At 47.7% G+C, this 22094-nt stretch overlaps 1 pseudogene; it reads right to left on the bottom strand.

Annotated features, from left to right (window-relative positions):
* Positions 1-8496: 8496 nt before the first annotated feature.
* LOC123114747 (uncharacterized) lies at positions 8497-21859 on the bottom strand (annotated as a pseudogene).
* Positions 21860-22094: the final 235 nt, after the last annotated feature.

Genomic DNA, 22094 nt, shown 5'->3' with positions numbered 1-22094 from the left:
CTTGAACTCGGTGCCGTTGTCACTTATTATTGTCAAGATCTTTGCATCATGTTGACGTTGAGCTTCATTTGCAAAGTTGATGACGGTTTGTTGAGTCTCACTCTTCCTCTTGAAGAAGTATACCCAAGTGTATCTTGAATAGTCATCCACAATCACCAAGCAATACTTTCTTCCTCTAAGACTATCAAAATATGGAGGCCCAAAGAGATCCATGTGAAGGAGCTCCAAGGGTCTCTTCGAATAGATGATGGTTGAAGGAGGGTGAGCCTTTTCATGAAGCTTTCCTTCGATACAAGCACTGCAAGCACGATCTTTGGCAAAACTAACATTTGTTAGTCCACGAACATGGTCCCCCTTGAGAAGACTTTGCAAAGATCTCATATTGACGTGGGCTAAACGGCGATGCCAAAGCCATCCCACGTCAACTTTAGCCATTAGGCATGTCGCGGTCTTAGTGGGTCGCTCCGAAAAGTTAATAACATAGAGACCGTTCTCGACATGCCCAACAAAGGCTACTTTAAGAGTCTTGCTCCACAAGAGGGCCACGGTACCAATGTCAAAGAATGTAGCAAAGCCCATGGGTGCAAGTTGACGAACGGAAAGCAAATTGAATGCAAGGGACTCAACAAGCATGACTTTCTCGATCGTTAGATCATGAGAAATGACAACCTTGCCGAGACCCAATACCTTAGAATGTGATGCATCACCCCACTCGACATTGGTGGGCATAGATGGAATCTCTTGCACGTCCACCACCAAGTCTTTGCTCCCGGTCATATGATTTGTTGCTCCACTATCAAGCAACCATGATCCTCCACCAGAAGCAAACACCTACAATAGATCAATGCTTGGTTTTAGGTACCCATTTAGTAATGGGTCCTTTGATGTTAGTAACAAGGGTCTTGGGAACCCAAATGGACCATTCAATGTACTCATAAGAAGAACCAACAAATTTAGCAAAGACATGTCCATCACTAGCACGGCACAACACATATGACGGGTTAAAGTCGCCGGCTTTGTTTGAGGAAATGCCTTTGCCCCTTTTGGCATCAACTCCCTTTACTTTTTCCTTCTTCTCCTTAGGAGCACCCTCTCCCTCTTTCACAAATGTTTGTTTGAGAGGAGGAGGACGTTTGGTCTTGTTGTTCTTCTTCTTCTTGCTCTTGGACTTGGGTGCAAACCCAATTCCTTCTTTGGCCACAACTTCCTTTTGATTGCTCAAAAGGTCGTTGAGGTTCTTCTCACCTTGAATGCAAGTCACAAGGCCTTTCTCCAGTTGATCCTTCAACTTGGCATTCTCCTCCACAAGATGCACATGCTCACAACACGGGTTAGTAGCACATGCATTATCAATTAATACCATGTGAGGAAAGGTGGCCTTTTCCTTAATTAGCTTAACTTGGAGTTGAGCATGAGACTCTTTGAGGTTAGCATGAGTACCCTTCAAGACTTTGTGGGCCTTGTCAAGTATCTCAAACTCCTCTTTGAGTCTAGCATGATCAACCCCAAGTTTAGCCTTCTCGGAGGTTAGCACACGAGACACGACAAGAGCATGATCAAGATCTTTCTTTAACTTAGCATGGTCATCATTGTGTGACTCCTCAAGAGTCAAACGATGCACACGCTCTTCCTCAAGAGCATTAGAGAGATCCGATATCTCATCGGCATAGTCACGACTATGACCTTCCATCTTGGAGATGGTTTCTTCGTGAGCCTCGATCATGTCATTGGCCTCACCAAGTTGTTCCAAGAGAGCAACAAAGTGCTTCTTGGACTTACCCTTGAGCTTGTTCATAAAAGACTCAAATTCATTCACTTCCTCATTAGACTCAACATGTTCATCAATGCAATCCTCCAAGGAGGGATTAGTAATGATGGTGGTTGTGATGTTGGGGGTTACCTTGTTTGAAGCTTTAGCCATGAGGCATTTGGCGGTGATGTTTTCGTTGGGTGAATCAAAGAGAGACACCCGGGAAGGAGTAGCAATGGCAATGGATGCCATGGCCATAGCTTCTTCATTTTCATCATCATCGTCATCCTCTTGGTATTCTTCTTGAACCACCAACCCACGAGTGGGAGTCTTCTTGGCGAAGTTGTTCTTGTTTGGGAAGGACTTGGCTTTGTCTTTTCTGATGAACTTGCCACCATTGTCTTCCCGCTTCTCGTAAGGACAATCCGCAACGAAATGGCTCACATTGCCACAGTTGAAGCAAGTTCTAACTCGTTGCTTGCCCTTGACGCCACTTGAGTTGTTCTTGTTGAAGTTGGGTCTTGAACTCTTCTTGCTCCAAAATTGTCTTGAAGCAAGGGCCATGTGCTCATGGTAGTCAAATTTGGTGTCTTCGGGGTTGCTTTCCTCATCTTCCACTTCTTCCTCTTCTTCCATAATAACCTTGGCCTTCAAAGCAAGGTTGGGCTTCTTTGCCCTTTGAGAACGGAGCACCGCATTGTCGGCGGTCTTGTCCAAGATGCTCATTGCAACGAACTCATCCAACACTTCACTTGAGGTCATGGAGTGGAAGTCCGGTCGTTGACGAATGACGGAGGACATGGCCTTGTTGTAGGGCATCATGGCCTTGAGGAACTTTCGCTTGATCCAATTGTCATCCGTGTCCTTGCTTCCATGATCTCGGAGTGCGACCGCGAGTTTGGTCACTCTTCGAAAGAGCTCACGAGGTTCTTCATCTTCTTTCATTGCAAACTCATCGGCTTCATCTTGCACCACTTCATAGTTGGAGCGTTGAATGCTAGCACTTCCACGATAGAGACCCTCGACACATTTCCATGCTTCTTTAGCCATGACATGGGGTCGAAGATGAGGAAGATCTTCGGGAAGGATAGCATCTTGGATGATGAAGAGAGCACTCTCATTGAATTGATTGTCCACGGCTTCTCGAGGGGTGAAGTTGCTTGGGTCATGAGGATAAAAACCTTCTTCAATGATTCTCCAAAGGTTAGTGTTCACATGTTTTAAATGACGCTTAAAGCGATAGACCCAAGAATCAAAATCTTCATGTTTCTCATATTTAGGAGGAGGACCGGCATGATTCAAATGAGTGGATGGGATTGGCCCTCCATAAACTGGAGGTTCCACATGGGCAAAGATGCCGGTACCATTTCTACCACTAATAGAAGGACTCTTATCAATGTTAGCTTCCCCCTTGTCGGAGGGAGCATCCGTCACCTTGTTGGTGGGATCACCCACTTTCATCGGCGAGGTAGATTGTTTAAGTCCTTCTAGGAATTCCTTAAACATGTCCTTGACCTCGGTCGTCATGGAGGTTTTCAATGTTTCCAAAGCCACATTGAATTCCTCACGTGAGATCGAGTTACCCCCATCTCCCGTAGATGAGATCGGATTCGCACCGGAGTGCTCTCCCACCTCATCTACGACATCAACCATACTCTTTGGACGGTAAAGTCCTTAAAAAGAGACGAGGCTCTGATACCAATTGAAAGGATCGATATGGTTGACTAGAGGGGGGGGTGAATAGGCAACTAACAATTTTTAAGCTTTTCTTTACCAAATTAAACTTTGCAACAAAATAGGTTGTCTAGATGTGCAACTAAGTGAGCAACCTATATGATGCAATAACAACTAGCACACAAGCAAGCAAAGGATGTAAAACAAGTAGGCTTGCAAAAGTAAAGGCACGAAATAACCAAGAGTGGAGCCGGTGGAGACGAGGATGTGTTACCGGAGTTCCTTCCTTTTAAGGGGAAGTACGTCTCCGTTAGAGCGGTGTGGAGGCACAATGCTCCCCAAGAAGCCACTAAGGCCACCGTATTCTCCTCACGCCCTCACACAATGCGAGATGCCATGATTCCACTATTGGTGCCCTTGAAGGCGGCGACCGAACCTTTACAAGCAAGGTTGGGGCAATCTCCACAACAATCGGAGGCTCCCAACAACAACAACAACACCACGAAGCTTCACCACAATGGAGTATGGCTTCGAGGTGACCTCAACCGTCTAGGGTGCTCAACACCCAAGAGTAACAAGATCCGCAAGGGATAAGTGGGGGGAATCAAATTTCTCTTGGTGGAAGTGTAGATCTGGGCCTTCTCAACCAATCCCGAGCAAATCAACAAGTTTGATTGGCTAGGGAGAGAGATCGGGCGAAAATGGAGCTTTGAGCAACAATGGAGCTTTGGGGGAAAGAGGTAGGTCAACTTGGAGGAAGAAGACACCTTTATATAGTGGGGGAACAAATCCAACCGTTACCCCACTGAGCAGCCCCGCACAGAGCGGTACTACCGCTAGGGCAGGGCGGTACTACCGCTGAGAGCGGTACTACCGCTCCCTACCTAGCGGTACTACCGTGCTGGCGAGGAAGTCAGGCCACTGGCCCTAGAGCGGTACTACCGCGGGAGTAGGAGCGGTACTACCGCTCGGAGCGGTACTACCGCTTCTACTACCGCTTCTAGTGCCGCAAAACCCGACACGAGGAAACACAGTCTCGAATTGAGGCGGCAGTAGCGCGGTACAGCTGCGGTACTACGACCGAAGCCCGCGAGCGGTACTACCGCTCTGTGGAGCGGTACTACCGCTGAGAGCGGTACTACCGCTTCGTGGAGCGGTACTACCGCTGGAGGGCTTCGGCGGTACTACCGCTGTAGACCGCAGTACTACCGCTGGCACAGGGTGAAGCAGGTACGGAAGAGAAGTTGCAGCTCCAAAGATGCGAAAGGAAGACGACGGGTGTGATTGGGATGTGTACGTGTTGATTCCACCCTAGTCTTACCAAAGCGGATCCCCTCTTAATAGTACGGTGACTCCTACGAAACTAGTCCACCAACAACGAAACGAAGGAGCTACACCGTCTTGAATAAAACACCGAGGGGAGGAAATCATCTCGTGCCAATGGATGATTCTCTGAAAGAACTTAACGCACACGATTAGTCCGCAAAAGCATTGTCATCAATCACCAAAACCACTAGGGGATAAATATGCCCTTACAGCCAGGAATATTGAGGTCATGCCAAAAATTTACATAAGGGAAAGGTTTACACAGGGCCTAAAAAGTAGTGGTTTGAAGATCCCATTGGTGCTCTTCACACGTCTGCGCCGTTTCTCCTTAGTAGTGAATCCTTTGAGAGGAGGATTAGATGGTTGTTTGCAAAGAATAGAAAGAGGGGCCTAGGAGGGAGCCCTCATGCAACCATACAGCTGGTAGGTTTTCGAATGAACCTGCAGTGAGAGAGAAAAAAAGGGTATGTGAGGTCTGAATAGGGTCGAACCGTACTATGGACCTTTTCCGTAGTGTGCCTCTGGCATTGCCCAAGGTAATTCAAGTGCGTAGTTATGTACACACGGTACATATACCACGGCCTTATAAGGCAATCGGTGGAGGCAGAACTGCTATTCAAGGTCTGGGTCGATCGAGCTATCGCAATGAGATGCGGACTGGACTCTTTTGGCAATGTCATTGGTCTTGATGACCGATGAATTGTTTGTCTTGATGAGGCCGCCATGCACCTCGACTGCTAGGGCCGCGGTGTGCTCTTCAGTATGAAGGGAGCGCTCCATATTTCCATTGACTGTGATGACGCCACGCGGTCCGAGCATTTTAAGCTTCAAATAAGCATAGTGCAGGACATCATTAAAGCGGGCGAAAGCGTTCGTCCGAGCAATGCGTGATAGCCACTACAGAAAGGGACGACGTCGAAGATCGGTTCTTCGCTGCGGAAGTTGTCTGGAGAGCCGAATACCACTTCTAGTGTTAATGAGTCCGTACAACGGGCCTGCACACCGGGTATCACTCCTTTAAAGGTAGTGTTACTAGGCTTAATTCTTGATGGCTCGATACCCATCTTACGGACAGTTTCTTGATAGATCAAGTTAAGACTGTTGCCGCCGTCCATAAGGACTCTAGTGAGATGGTATCCGTCGATGATAGGATCGAGTACTAGGGCGGCCGAACCCCCGTGACGAATACTGGTTGAATTATCCCTATGATCAAAGGTGATCGAACAAGCCGACCATGGGTTGAATTTTTGGGCGACAGGCTCTACTGCGTAGACGTCCCTTAGTGCGCGTTTGCCCTCCCTCTTGGGGATGTGAGTGACATAAATCATGTTCACTATTTTCACCTCGGGGGGGACTGCTTCTGACCCTCGGTGTTCGGCTGACGGGGCTCATCATCATCCTCACTTGGAGGTCCCTTTCCCTTATGTTTGGTATTTTAACTTACCGGCCTGTTTGAAAACCCAGCAATTTCTATTTGTGTGATTGGCAGGCTTATTGGGGGTGCCACGAATCTGACAAGGCCTCTCGAGGATTTTGTCCAAGTTGAATGGATCATCCCTGTTTCCTTTAAAAGGTTTCTTCCGCTGCCGGGTTTAGAACCACTGAATCCGACGTTGACTGTCGTGTCTTCTGTGTCGTCGTTATTGTTCCGGTGCTTGTTTTTATTGCGGCGTGGTCTACCATTGCCGTCCCTGGCCTCAGAGGTGTCGGGGTCGCTGGAACTGTTGCTTCTACGAGCTAGCCGGCTATCTTCGCCTGCACAAAAGCGGGTCATAAGTGTTGTAAGAGCTGCCATGGTTTTCGGCTTTTCCTGCCTGAGGTGTCGGGCGAGCCATTCGTCACGGACGCTGTATTTAAAGGCCGTCAAGGCTTCGGCGTTTGGACAGTCCAAGATTTGGTCCTTTCTAATGAGGAACCGATTCCAAAGTTTGTGAGCTGATTCGCCGGGCTGATACTATGTGACTTAAGTCATCGGCGTCCGGTGGCCGGACATAAGTGCCCTGAAAGTTGGCCCGGAAAGCATCTTTTAAATCTTCCCAACTCCCAATGGAGTTCTCTGGGAGGCTATTCAACTAGTGTCGTGCTAGTCCCTTCAACTTTAGGGGAAGGTATTTAATGGAGTGGAGGTCATCTCTGCGAGCCATGTGAATGTGGAAAAGAAAATCCTCAATCGAGACGGCAGGGTCTATCGTTCCATCGTACTGCTCGATGTTCACGGGTTTAAACCCTTCCGGAAATTGGTGCTGCATTACCTCATCAGTAGATCACATAGGGTGTGTGACACCTCTATACCTGGCTACATCATGACGAAGTTCGGATGACATATGTGTTCGGTGCTGACCTCGAACTTGATGATGTTCATCGCGCCAGGTTTGGTGGCCGTCATCTCGTGCCGGAGCACGTCCTCTGGATCCGTAGATTGATCTGGTCCGGCCGGCTTTATTGTCCAGGTCCTGACGTAACTCATAAGTGTAGTCTGGCGCCGTTGTCTCCTTGCCTCTACGGCGAGGTGGTGCGGGCTGGTGTTCGGCATGATGAGCCGTTTTGTGCCGTCCACGTGGTGGTCGGTCTGGTTGATCAGCATAATTGTATTTTGACGAAATTGGATCAAGGGCTTCATCATCAAATTGTGGCAGTAGCCTGCGCTTGGGGTAACTCTTTACTGGTCGCTTAAGGCCGTATTCTTCGGCGGCTAGGACCTTGGTCCATCTATCATTGAGCGTGTCCTATTCAGCTTGAAGCTGCTGTTGTTTCTTTTTCAGGCTCCGCACGGTGGCGATGAGTTGTCGCTTGAAGAGTTCTTGTTCGAGGGGTTCCTCTCGGATGATGAAATCTTCGTCATCGAGGCTCACATCCTCTTCGGAGGCAGGTAAGTAGTTGTTGTCTTCCGAGTCCTCATGATCAGCGCGTTTGGGGTTGTACTGACCCTCCTCCCTCTTGTCCTGTTCGGATGGGGGTTCGATGGGGTGGTCACGGTCTTCAGCATTATCCGGAGTGTCATTATCTCCGGTGCCGGTATTACTATGCTTTGCCCGACGCGATCGTGAGCGGTGCCGCTGACGTGGGCGCTTTGGTGGTTCATCGACGGGCTTGTCCTTGCCTGGATCTTGAATGCCATCGTCATCCTTCTTCTCAGGAGTGTCCACCATGTATACATCATAGGTATAAGTGGTCGTCCAACGCCCAGTGATAGGCAGGTTTTGTCTTTGTTCGGCGTCGACATCATCGTCCATGCCGTCGATGTCTTTGAAGGCGTAGTCTAGCATGTCGGTTAAATCCTCGACAGTGGCTATTAAGTGGGTGGTGGGTGGGGTGTGAAATTCCCCGATCTCAGCCCCCAGCCTGAGCTGGGTGTAGTTTGGAGGCAAGGATTCCGTAATGGCGAGAGATTGTATTAAGCCAAGTGCTTCGTCTAAGAGCGAAAGCTGGATAGGAGTCTGCAGATCTGCGGGGCCGGGCACTTGATCGAGCCCGATGGACGCAGACCTCGACAGTTCGGAGTTACCGTCCAGAGGCGAGTCCGGCTCTCAGATGACTGAGAGAGTCCTGTTTAGCTCCGGGTTCACCAACGGCGCGATCGCATCTGGGTCTCCGGTTGGGAGCTCCATGATAGGAGAAGGTCTGGCGGGGTCGATCCTCCCGTCTTTGGACGACACGATCTGCCCCGGATCTAAGGCCGAGGCAGGTGTGAATATTGACCCCTGGATGGGATTTGATAGCAGATCCGAAGGGCCTTGTTCATGAGGTTAGGGAGCGGCAGTCGAGGCCGCAAACCCCTCGAAGATCAGATCTCCTCGGATATCAGCGACGTAATTCAGGTTCCCAAACCTGATCTGTTGACCGGGGGTGTAGCTGTCGACCTGCTCGAGTTGGCCGGTCGAGTCGGCCCATAGCACGAAGCCGTTGAACACAAAGACCTGTCCAGGGAGAAAGGTCTCCCCGGACATTGCGTCATCGTTGATGATGAGGCACGCCATCAATCCTTCTGTTGACAACGCAGCAGAGCTCTCAATGAAAGCACCAATGTCGGTGTCAAAACCGGCAGATCTCGGGTAGGGGGCCCAATCTGTGCGTCTGAGTATCAATGGTAACAATGGACAAAGGGACACAGTGTTTACCCAGGTTCGGGCCCTCTTAAAGGAGGTAAAACCCTACGTCCTGCTTGATTGTATTCGATGAGTATAGGGGTTACAAGAGTTGATCTACCTCGAGATCGTAATGGCTAAACCCTAGCTTGTCTAGCCTATGAATATTATGATTCTGCCTACAGACTAACCCCTCCGGTTTATATAGACACCGGAGGGGCCTAGGGTTGTACATAGTCGGTTTACAGGGAAAGGAAATAGCCTATCCGGACACCAATCTTGTCGTTCACGCATACAGGAGTCCTACCCAGACACGGGAGGTGGTCTTCTTTCTTTATCTTCACGGCCCATCAGTCCGGCCCATATTGAATAGACCGGACACCCGAGGACCCCTTAGTTCAGGACTCCCTCAACCGCCCTCTCCCCCAGCCCACGTCCTTGGGCCGCACTCCGCATGGCGCAGGAGGAGGCGGAGAGGATCATCCGCGAGCGCCAGGCGGCCGCCGGGAAGCCCTGTCGCGACGTATCCACCTTCCGCCGCCCCAAGCCCGACTCTGACGACTCCGACGCCGGGTCAGGCAACGATGACGGTGGAGGAGCCGCCTGCTAGCCCGGCATGACCTACGAGGTCACCGTGAAGTATATGATAGTTTGGGGGTTTAGTTTTGGTTTTTTAGTTCACTGGACGAAATATCGTCCGGTTTTATATACAAATTATCCTACTTTTAATGAAATCCGTCGTGTTTATATCAAAATTCATCTGGTTTTATATACAAATTATCCTACTTTTAATGAAATCCGCCGTGCTTATATCAAAATTCATCTTGTTTTATATACAAATTATCCTACTTTTAATGAAATCCGCCGTGTTTATATCAAAATTCATCTTGTTTTATATACAAATTATCCTACTTTTAATGAAATCCGCCGTGTTTATATCAAAATTCATCTGGTTTGATCGAATTTCGTCCGGTTGGTTCAAATTGTTGTGAAAATGTATGCGGCTACAGTTGGATGGCTGCCTCGAGCATCCATGTCCAAGGACTGGTCCCCTGTTCGCGGACGGATGCGGGAGAAAATTTGAGGGTTGCTATTAGAGATGCCCTCAGGTCTATTGAAAAATGTATGAATGTCCGCAACAGCAAATAGTTTCAATGTTCCTGTTGGAGCATATTGCCTCAAATTTGGAACAGTGAATGGAATTTTATTTGCCAAAGCGGATGTTGATCAACCACAGGACAAACAGAAATCCCATGCAAAATGTCCGAGGGGACAGTTATCATGTCACTACGATTGATAGCATGAAAAAAATAATATTTTTCTCTAAATAAAACACTGCACTTACCTTGGGTGTGCTTCTGAAGCGAACCATGGCCTTTGTGCAACCACCAGTGCAGTCAATATTCTGTGACAACATGCATGTCACTAGCTACCACTATTATTGTTTGTCCACTAAGCTTCCTGGCAGTTGCAACCTTAACAATAAACTATATGCATCTGAACCCCCACCAGTCAGCCTCTCGTGCGAGTGCTTCCAACGGTTAGTGCACAGTGTATTGTAATAATGTAGGCGAGAGGATCGTCACGTGTTCTGTGATGTTGACGTAGGAAAATGATCCACCAACTTTCTGGTGCAGCTGGTCCACCTCCCAAAAGAGCCTTCTGCTTCTGATCCTGGCACCCTGCTATACGCGATGTCCTGCCCATAAAAATATCAGTATATCTTTAAAGTTTAAAGTGCTTGCAGGCACATATTCAGGCGCATTTGAGCAAAGTAATTTAATTATACTTAAAGAAAAATACTTAATTTGATGCAGCGTTTAGACTTATTATGTGTTCTAAACAAATTCATAATTCATATATTTGTCCGGTATTTCTTTGTTAAGAATGCGGTACTTCCTCTATAAACAAATGTAGGACGTTTTTGCATCCGTTTGCAGAGGAAGTGCATATTTGTTGGGCTTAGGGGATTTGTAGTTGAGCTCAGTGCAGTCGTGTGTACATTGTGTTTTATTCAATTACTTAATGTACAATAAAAAAGTCAAATCAATTTCCACACAGGAAAGAAACCTATGGAGGATGCGATGTTTGCATCAACGCACGACACGGGAAGGCATGACCGCATGAGAAAAATCCGCCCACGACAAAAGTCAACCGAGCAGTTACTCCGAGTGAGAATAAGCGTGAGAACAAAGCAGAGAAACCGAATTGATAGTCAGGCTTTCTAGACCAGTGGTGGTCTTGCAAAACACGCTTGATTGGATTGGGTGGGCACACGGACGAACACTAACCTTGCGGCATAGGAGTACCTCGCTCTCACCTACCTACCTCGACCAGCTGGCTGTTGCAACGTACTCCCACCTGCAAACACGTTAACTAATCGAGCTCCCTTTTCTGGGTAAACATGATTAGGTCCCTCCACTGTGGCAAGTTGGAGTGAGCTTCCAGCAGCACGTTTGTGTAACCAAAGAGATTAGAGAATCATTATGCATGCATCGCAAAATTCACAGTAATATGTAAGGGTGTGTTTGGTTTGGGCACTAAGTGAAATGTTACCTAGAATACACTGGAGGTCCTAAAAGTATTCGAAGTGTGTCATTGGCCCCTTAGTATTTTGTGCCAAACTTTAAAAATAAATTTAATTAAGAAAATAATAATGCATGTCATAAAAAATTATATCGTTGAATTCTATTTGAATGTAGTTTTCAGTGATATTATTTTTGGTTACATGCATAACATTTAGTTAGTAAAATCTAGGGTCAAATTTTAACACAAAATGCAAAGGGGACCAATAAACAATAGTAGCCCCTAAAAGTTTGAAATCGTTCACCGCGGGTCCTACTTGTATGTTTTACCAATGATTTTTAGGAACTACTCCCTCCGTCCCATAATGTAGGCCGTTTTTTGACACTAGTGCTAGTGTCAAAAAACGTCTTACATTATACGGAGTACTTGACACACTTTAAATACTTTTAGGACCCGCGGCAAACGACTTACACACATTTAGGACCTGCGGTGAACGATTTCAAACTTTTAGAACCTACTTGACACACTTGGAATACTTGTAGGACCTTCAATGTATTTTACTTAAAAAACACAAAGTGAAATGAAATGTCATGATTCCAGTAGTGAGCAGTCAGTTAATTAGTGGCATTACTTAACGAGAGCAACGATAGACAGCAATGGTGTTATTGCTGTGCTGGTTTTGTTAACTACTCACGAGTTTTATTTTTTGTGTGTGAAGGGGACTAACCACGAGTTGGTACTACTACATTATTGGAGAGACAAGCGGCAAAGCGAAGACGACGGGTGATGCGAAAGAGACGCTTCATCAGATGGAGACGCTTATAATAACTAGTTAATCGTACCGGCAGGGACCGTCGATGCTGGTGGAGCAAAGGGAGAGATTTGCTTCGCTTGCAACGCGAACCATGCATGTGACGAGATCAAATATAAAGCCTGCAGGAATGGGATACATATACTATTGCGGCAAAATTGCAGAGGCTCCTTTTAATCGTGGTTGTGATCTCGCTGTCTGTCTGGGTTGTTCGATCACTTGCCTCTCTAATTTCTTTCGGGAGTGATCTAGTAGTCCGTAGGGGGTTGGGTGCACCAACGGCAAGCATGATTGGTTAGGAAAACCCATTAATTTCAACAAGAAACCGATCCCGTTAAGCATCCGCATAATACGACACTAATTACTTGTATCTTACGATTATCCCCATCTCTGCATGAAGAATTTCGTGTCAACCACCACCAGAAAGAAATGCGTGCGTGCAAGAAACAAGGAAAAAAAAAAGCTAATTAGAGATATATAGAGATACTAAGCTCCCTCGAATTGAAGCGTTGTGGTGCTTCGAGGGTTGTGGGATTACTAGGACCCCACATGTAAGCGTGTGTTGTTTAGTTTTATTTCTTCTTTTCTTTTTATTTTTAATTTGTTTCACGTTTTAATTCATGAGCACTTATTAAAATTTGTGTACTTTAAAGAAGATAAATATATTTTGAAATTCTTTAGATTCAGTAATACTGAGTAAATTTGAGGATATTTTCAAGTTCATGATCATTTAAAATTTGTGAGCATTTTTTTTCAAATAAGAAAACCTTTTATTTTGCGAACAATTTTGAAACCATGAATATATTTTAAATTTATGAATGTTTCTAAAATTTATGTTTTAAAATTCATACTATTTTTTAAGTCCTTAAAATATTATTTAGTTTTTTATTTGCAAAAATATTATTTAATTTAACTAACCTTTTCAAATAAAAAATTATAGGAGATTTTTTCTGAGCTAACAGTGGGGTTAGAGAAAAAAACTAAATGAGCAAGAGGAGCATAGAGCCAAACTGAGCGAGCTAAAGCTTCGTGTGCTGACCCATGTGAGCGTCACAATAGCAATTCCATGAATTTAGCATGAAATAAGAACTCCCAATAGGCTCAAACAATCACCACCGGACCGACACCAGGTCAAAATGTGCAAAGACTTCATAACCACACATCAAATAACTCCTCTCTTCTTTTGAATAAAAAAATACTCCAACATCAACCAACATGATATATGAACAAAAAAAACACCACCAATAAAAATTAAAACACAATAACAGCACAGATAAAATTACAACAAAACAACTGATCACAATAATCTATAGATATAAAAAAGTTAATTTCACAAGTGAAGAACGGCGCGGCGAAGCGCGCATTAGCCTTTAGTATAGTCGAAACGCTACAACCACCGTTTATGTGAACCCAGGGCTGTACAGTAATTTATAGAAAAAAAATATAGCTAGTAACAAAAACGATCCGCAGACAGGAAGCGTCCGCCCTCCATTTGTCCGCCCGGGCAACCGCATCCATCCATCATATCCAAGAAAACATGCTTGGATAAAGAAAAAAAGTTCCAGCCTACTCTACCTGTCCAAGATGGGCAGCAGCTTATGAAACATGCACAGGCTTCAGGTTCAGGTGCCCTTCCTAGCTTGTTCCCTCACTGTCCGCACTCTCTTCGCCCACCAGCTTTCAGCAACCCTTCCACTCTGCAATGCACACCAACTCAAAACATCATTCTACAACTGTTCAAATCACATGGAAATGTACACAAAGAAAGCCAGGCATAAAACTAGCATATAGAGACTGATCATCACAACAAGGCTAAGCCAAAGTATTCACATCGAATCTGGATACAGTATGGTATTCTATCAGTTTGGTTGAACTATCTCCTTGTTTCGCACAACAGTGGAACTATCTAAACGCTCTTATATATTTTTTTTATGAAGGGAGTAAATAAGTTGTGGACGTGCCTTTGGTCGTCTCCGTTGTATCTATATGAGCCTTAATAGTGATAATGTAACTCGACAAGAGAACATTCTGGATAGCGCCCATATTGCCTTACTAAGAAACAACATGATAGCCCCCTAAAAAAACAGAACATGTTAGTACATAATTACCCCCGCACGGCAGTAGATTGCATCATTGCAAATACATAAGTTTACTCTAAAATAAAAAGATGATTGCAAGTACATAAGTTTACTCTAAAAAGATGATTGCAAGTAGATATCCTAATTTGAATGCTTGGTGACAAATTTCCACTTAAAATTGTTCACAGTCAAGTGGTTTAGCTAACAAGAGTAAGGCCCTCATAAAATTACTTGCAAGATGCATTTGTTGTTGTTGCAGACAACACCACTGTAGAACAGGTAGATGGAAGATTGGAACACTCATGGTACAGATCACGGTCAGGCATGGATCAATTCTTCGCAGGGGTCAAGTCACTGTTGCCATCGCCACTGCTGTCATAACCAGAGGAGAGCGAGTGATCTACTCCCTCCGTTCCTAAATATTTGTCTTTCTAGACATTTCAACAAGTGACTACATACGGAGCAAAATGAGTTAATCTACACTCTAAAATATGTCTACATACATCCGTATATGATAGTCCATTTGCAATGTCTAGAAAGACAACTATTTAGGAACGGAGGGAGTAGGAGTTAGAGCACTAGGTGTGAATGTGGTTGAGATGGAGTGAGGAGATAAAACAGCAAGATGAAGTTCCCTTTTTATTTGGCAAAAACCAAGTGCTGTGGACATTTCAGCATCTCACAAATCCCACAAGCCAGACATATTACAGGCTACAACACACGACAACAGGCGAGATGCAACATCGAACATGCCGTTCTATTGAGACATCCAAAAGTTTGCTGGGTGGGGAACTCCTGATGTTTCTCATTCCCTGTGGTCAATCATTTCTGGGCAGTAAAGCTTGGACAGCACTTCCACTTGTTCCATCTTTGACGACAAACCTCCCCTGACCTGTGACCGAGAAGGCTCTCCCAATCAACATCTTCAATGCAAACAGCATCGACCCTTTGAAGCGCTTCCACCAGGTGATAATCATCAATATCCGCCCATATTCCTTGCTTGACCAGCGGAGATGCTAATATGACATACCACTTCAAGCAGCAATTCTTGTGATTACGGCTGGTCAATTTATCACTGATGGTCTCCCAGGAAATGTTATCTCTTAGCTTACGATGGCCAGGATTTTTCTCCTGATGGGCTTTCAGACGCAGGTCAAGGTTCACCAAATCAAACAAGTTTTGGTGCTCGTCCTGGGTCCATCGCCCTTTTTTCAAGTTCTTAGGCTTTATTCTTCTCCAAGTATCTTTTACATGGATCTCACTCTTTCCAAGTTCCTCTGACAATGTCTTCCAATCCGTGCCATTTTTTTCGACAAACTGTCGAATCTTGTGATATTCTTCCTGTGTCCATTTACGTTCGTCGCTTCTAGTGAGTAATATACGTGCTCCCTGGTAAATTGCCTCGTGGGGTCTATGCCTCTATGGGGTAACGATTTCCCTATATCACTCCAGTAACCCTTCAGCTCTGGGTATTTTCTACAGCAACGAATCATCTCTAAACCTTCCTCTCCCAGCTGCTTCATCTCTGCATAATCCCTCATAGCTTCCATGAGGGTGGCGTCTTCTTCCAGGGTAAACCGTTGTCCATGTACAAGTTCAGATCCACCACTGCTTCCACCCTCTTCATCATCACCACCTTCGATGCTAAAAACCTCCACTAAATCTGCAAATGTCACCCACCTACCCTTGTTCTTTGACCGAGCTGCATTTTCTTTGCCCTTTTTTCCTCCTTCAATCCCTTCCTTTCTCTTCTTCTTTTTCTTCTTATCACCCTTACCATCTGCATTAGCTTCCTCTCCAGCAAACACATACTGGCTAAGGTCTGAACTCACTTTATCACTTCCATTTCCTCTCTTACTGGTACCTTTCTTAGCATTGTCAATTTGGCTGCTCTTTTCCAGCACAACTGAATTCTCCTTCTTTCTTTTATTATCTTCTCTTGCCACAATGTGATCGCCACCAGAAACGTTTGCAGCAAGCTCGCCATCGTGACGCTTGCGCTTTCTCTTCTTGGACTTGCTACTAGACTGTTTTCCTTCAACCTTTATTCTCTCTGCATACACCTCCGACCATAAATTTTCAACAGTCATATCAAATGCCTGCATCTGCCCGGCCGTCTCAGCTTCTTTGTCTTTCTTTTTCTCTTTTTTCTTCCTGTATTTCTGTTAGACTGTATTTACATGTGTATATTGTAACGTTGTATACCACCTCATTATATATATATGTGATAGGCCACCCCTAGAGGGTTGTGCCGGTTCCCCCCAAAGCCTATTGTCTTACATGGTATCACGCTAGGTTACGTCCGCTTCCGCCTAAAAACCCTAAACCGCCGCCGCCGCCACCGCCGCCGCCGCCGCGCCCGCCGTCGCCGTCGCCCGACTGCTATGACGTCCGCCGCTGCGTCCGGCTCCACCGCCACCGGTTTTCTGCCGGCCTCCCTCGCGGCACTTCTCTCGAGGCCGCTGGATGCCGCTTCCCTTCAGGCGCCGATCGGGACACGGAGCGTCGGCTCCCTCTTCGCGCTCCCGCCGGCTGCTACTTCGCCCGGGCAGGCGCTTGTGGCCCACACCGCCGCCGCCCCGTCAACCGCAGCTGTCGCGCCCTCGGCCACTGCGCCGCTGGTGGCGGAGGACGTCGCGCTGGCAGGCTTCGCGGCGTCAACCGCGGCCATCGCGCCCTCTGGCACCGCGCCGGCTGCCCCTCTGACTGTCTCCACGGTGGTCTCACCTCAGCCAGTCTCCTCGATGGGATCGCAGCCGCCGCCGCCGTTTCACTTCGGCCATCTCATCACCATCAAGTTGTCGTCGGACAATTACATCTTCTGGCGCGCACAGGTTCTTCCGCTTCTTGGGAGTCACTATCTGCTTGGCTATGTCGACGGCTCACTCCCTTGCCCTCCTGCGCTGGTTGACAGCGTGCATGGTCCGGTCTATAATCCGGCTCACCGTGTCTGGACAGGGCAGGATCAGGCGAACCTCTCCTCCATCCAGGGGTCGCTCTCTCCAGCCGTTGCTGGGCTTGTTGTCTTCGCCAAGACGTCCCACGAGGCATGGACTATTCTTGAGCGCTCGTTTGCGGCACAGTCGCAGGCTCGTGTATCTGGGCTCCATCGCCAACTTGGGGAGTGTCAGAAGCTTGACTCCACCGCCACTGAGTTCTACAACAAAGTTAAGAGTCTCGCCGACACGCTGGCCTCCATTGGACAGCCCCTCACCGACTCCGAGTTCAACTCGTTTATTGTCAATGGTCTTGATGAGGAGTATGACGCCCTAGTCGAGATCATCAATGAGAGGGGCAACTCCACGCCCATGCCAGCACACGAGGTCTTTTCACGCCTCCTGCTTACTGAGCAACGAGTCGAGACGCGCCGATCCAGGGGCAACGGCGCCCTCTCGGCAAACGCCGCCACCAAGGGTGGTCGCTCCTCTGCTTCATCCAGGGCTCCTTCGGGGCAGTCACCACCACCCGCCTCGGCCCCTCCTCCTACTGCGACGCTACCAGGGGCTGGCGGTCCACGTGTGTGCCAGCTTTGTGGTCGCGATGGGCACTGGGCCTCGAACTGTCACAAGCACTTCCAGCGGGGTTTTCTTGGTCTCGGCAATGACGGGAAGGATACACACAACTTTGCTCGTCAGGTCGCCATGGCTGATCGTCCGCCGCCGCAGAAGCCACAGGGACACACTCAGTCCTACTCCATTGATCCCCACTGGTACATGGACTCTGGGGCGACAGAGCACCTGACCAGTGAGATGGGGAAGCTTCACACTCGTGAACCCTACCATGGCTCCGACAAGATCCACACCGCCAATGGAGCAGGTATGCACATCTCTCATATTGGTCAAGCATCACTTCTCACTAGACATGCCAATAGGAGTCTTCAACTTCGCAATGTTCTTCGAGTTTCATCTGTGACACGTAATCTTCTTTCAGTTCCTAAACTCACTCGTGATAATAATGTGCTTTGTGAATTTCATCCTTTTGATCTTTTTATTAAGGATCGGGGCACGAGGGACATTCTTCTTAGTGGGCGGCTCTGCCAAGGTCTCTATCGTCTGGAGCATCCTGGCGTCGCTCGCGTCTTCAGTGGAGTTCGGGTATCTCCGTCACAGTGGCATGCTCGTCTTGGTCACCCGGCCACACCTATTGTCCGGCATGTTTTGCGTCGTCATGAGCTTCCTAGTGTGTCTAGTAATAAAGATGTAGCAGTGTGTGATGCTTGTCAGCAGGGGAAGAGTCATCAACTTCCTTTTTCGGAGTCCAGTCGTGAGGTGAAACATCCTTTAGAACTTGTGTTTTCAGATGTATGGGGTCCTGCTCAGACTTCTGTTAGTGGTCATAATTACTATATCAGTTTTGTTGATGCTTACAGCCGCTTTACCTGGCTTTATCTTATCAAACGTAAATCTGATGTGTTTGACATTTTTGTTCAGTTCCAAAAACATGTTGAACGCCTTCTCAAGCACAAAATTGTTCATGTTCAGTCGGACTGGGGTGGCGAGTATCGCAACCTCAACTCCTTCTTTCAGTCGCTTGGGATCACTCACCGTTTAGCATGTCCACATACACATCAGCAAAATGGTTCAGTAGAACGTAAGCATCGTCACATTGTTGAAGCTGGTCTGACTCTTTTGGCCCATGCATCTGTTCCGTTTCGTTTTTGGAGTGATGCTTTCACCACTGCATGTTTTCTCATCAATCGTACTCCCACTCGTGTTTTGAATATGAAGACTCCCATTGAAGTTCTCCTTAATGAACAACCGGACTACACCTTTCTCAAGGTGTTTGGGTGTGCTTGCTGGCCCCATCTCCGTCCATATAACAAGCGTAAGCTCGAGTTTCGTTCCAAGAAGTGTGTTTTTCTTGGTTATAGCTCTCTTCATAAAGGATACAAATGTCTTCATGTGCCCACTAATCGTGTCTACATCTCTCGGGATGTTGTGTTTGATGAGCATGTTTTTCCCTTTGCCAAACTCCCTGTGTCCACTACCGAGCCACCTGTCATGCATTCATCCTCTGTTGCTTCTGACCAATTTGATGATGTTGCATATTCTCCTCTATTGTTGCCTAACCATGATGCAGGCACTGGTCGTGGGGCTCGTTTGGAGATTCTGGAAGTGCCATCTTCCTCTTCGTCGCCATCGCCTTCATCCTCGGCACCTTCTGTTGTGCATGAGGAGCACATGGCGCCCCTGCATGGCCTCGGTTTTCGTGCTCATGCACGGCCGATCGACGTCCTGGCCCGGTCGCCTCTGGCTTCTGGGCTGCCTTCGCCATCGTCGCGCCCTGCAACCCCGCCGACTGGGCCGGCCTCCTCGGTCCCCGTCTCGCCCAGGGCGTCGGGGCAGTCATCACCAGGCCTGGCCTCGCCCACCCCTGCCTCGCCCAGGGTGTCTGGACCCTTCTTACCAGGGCCGGCCTCGCCTGCTCTCGCCTCGCCAAGGCCGTCTGGGCCGGTGTCACCGGAGCTGGCCTCGCCCACTCTCGGTTCGCCCATGGCCTCTGAGCCCCTGTCGTCGGGCCAGTCTTCGCCATGCAGCCCGGAGTCGTCTGTCCCGAGCTCGCCTGAGGTGATTCCTGCATCTCCGGAGACCGTCACGTCTCCGTCACCTTCGCCTCTGCCGGCTCCTGCTGCTGCTCTACGTCCACATACGCGCAGTCGGAGTGGCATTTTTCAGCCTAAGCAACGTCACGATGGCACAGTTGCTTGGTTAGCGGCGTGCATGTCTGCTGCTCTCGCAGATCCATCCTCTGAGCCACGCACGTATCAAGCTGCTATGCGCATTCCTCATTGGAGAGAGGCCATGGAGCAGGAGTATCAAGCGCTTCTTCGCAATCAGACATGGACTCTTGTTCCTCCACAATCACGCGTAAATATCATTGATTCCAAATGGGTTTTCAAAGTGAAGAGGCATTCTGATGGGTCCATTGAGCGCTATAAGGCTCGTCTGGTTGCTCGTGGTTTTCGACAGCGTTTTGGACTTGACTATGAAGACACCTTCAGTCCAATGGTCAAGCCTACTACCATCAGACTTCTTCTCTCTCTGGCTGTTACTCGAGGTTGGTTTCTTCGTCAGCTTGATGTTCAAAATGCTTTTCTTCATGGTGTCTTGGCGGAGGAGGTTTACATGCGCCAGCCTCCGGGTTTCTCTGATCCGGATCGCCCTGATCATCTCTGTCGTCTGTCCAAGGCAATTTATGGTCTGAAGCAGGCTCCTCGTGCTTGGCATGCTCGTCTTGCAATGGCTCTTCGTGCTCATGGTTTTGCATCATCAACTGCTGACTCCTCATTGTTTCTTCTTCAAAGGCCTGAGGTTACTATGTACTTGTTGGTCTATGTAGATGATATCATTTTGGTCAGCTCCTCTCAGTCGGCTGTTACTGCGCTTGTTCGCTCACTTGGTGCTGATTTTGCGGTCAAGGACCTTGGGAAGCTTCATTACTTTCTTGGTGTGGAGGTTACTTCTCGTGATGCTGGCCTTGTTATGACGCAGAAGAAGTACTCTCTGGATTTGTTGCAGCGAGCTGGGATGCTTAAGTGCAAACCGACGACTACACCCATGTCTACCACTGATAAGCTCAATGCTGTTGATGGTGTGCTTCTTTCTTCTTCTGATGCGACAGAGTACAGGAGTATTGTTGGTGGGCTCCAGTACTTGACGATCACGCGACCATACATTTCCTATGCTGTTAACCGAGTCTGCCAGTATCTGCAGTCACCCCGTGACACTCATTGGTCTGCTGTTAAGCGGATTTTGCGCTATATTCGTTTCACGGTGGCTCATGGTTTGCATATTCGGCCGTCTGACTCTGGTTGTCTTTCAGCATATTCTGATGCAGACTGGGCTGGCAATCCGGATGACAGGCGATCCACGGGGGGTTATGCTGTCTTCTTTGGCTCTAACCTGATTGCCTGGAGTGCTCGGAAACAGGCTACTATCTCGCGTAGCAGTACTGAGGCTGAGTATAAGGCTGTGGCCAATGCCACATCAGAGATCATCTGGGTACAGTCCTTGCTTCAGGAGTTAAGTATACCTCAATCACAGCCTCCTGTTCTTTGGTGTGATAACATCGGTGCTACATACCTTTCTGCAAATCCAGTATTCCATGCCCGAACGAAACACATTGAAGTTGACTATCACTTTGTGCGTGAACGTGTCTCTCAGAAGCAACTACAGATCAAGTTTATTTCTTCCAAGGATCAACTTGCTGACATCTTCACCAAGCCATTGCCTTTGCCACAGTTTGAGACTTGCAGGCGCAATCTTACCCTTCTAGATTCATTAGAAAGTGGCTAAGATTGAGGGAGGGTGTTAGACTGTATTTACATGTGTATATTGTAACGTTGTATACCACCTCATTATATATATATATGTGATAGGCCACCCCTAGAGGGTTGTGCCGGTTCCCCCCAAAGCCTATTGTCTTACAATTTCTTAACATTTTCTGCATCTTCCCGATCGCCACGCTCCGAAAAGGAATTTACCGCCGTCAAGCCCGACTTTTCGGCCAGCTCCTTACCAGCATTGGTATCAAACATCTGCTTCTGCCGACCCAACCCAGCCTCTTTCTTTTCCTTCTTGTCCTTCCCTTTCTTCTTTTCTTTCTTCATGTCTTCTTTGCTCCCATCAGCTTCAGCGCGCTCCACCTTCTCAGGGCATCTCCAACAGCCGCGCAACGCGTCGCCCGCTAAAAACTCATTTACCGCGTGTTGTTCGCCTGGTTTGGCGCAGCCGGCAGCGCTGGCTCCAGCAGCAGCGTCAAAATTGAGCACGCGCGCGTAGCTCCAGCGGCGGCGCAAAAAGGCAGCGCGCGCTATACATTGCGTACATTTTTTAATAAAACTA

The sequence above is a fragment of the Triticum aestivum genome, chromosome 5B, assembly GCF_018294505.1.
Source record: "Triticum aestivum cultivar Chinese Spring chromosome 5B, IWGSC CS RefSeq v2.1, whole genome shotgun sequence".
NCBI classification, from domain to species: domain Eukaryota; kingdom Viridiplantae; phylum Streptophyta; class Magnoliopsida; order Poales; family Poaceae; genus Triticum; species Triticum aestivum.
This window is presented reverse-complemented; position numbering and strand designations above follow the sequence as displayed.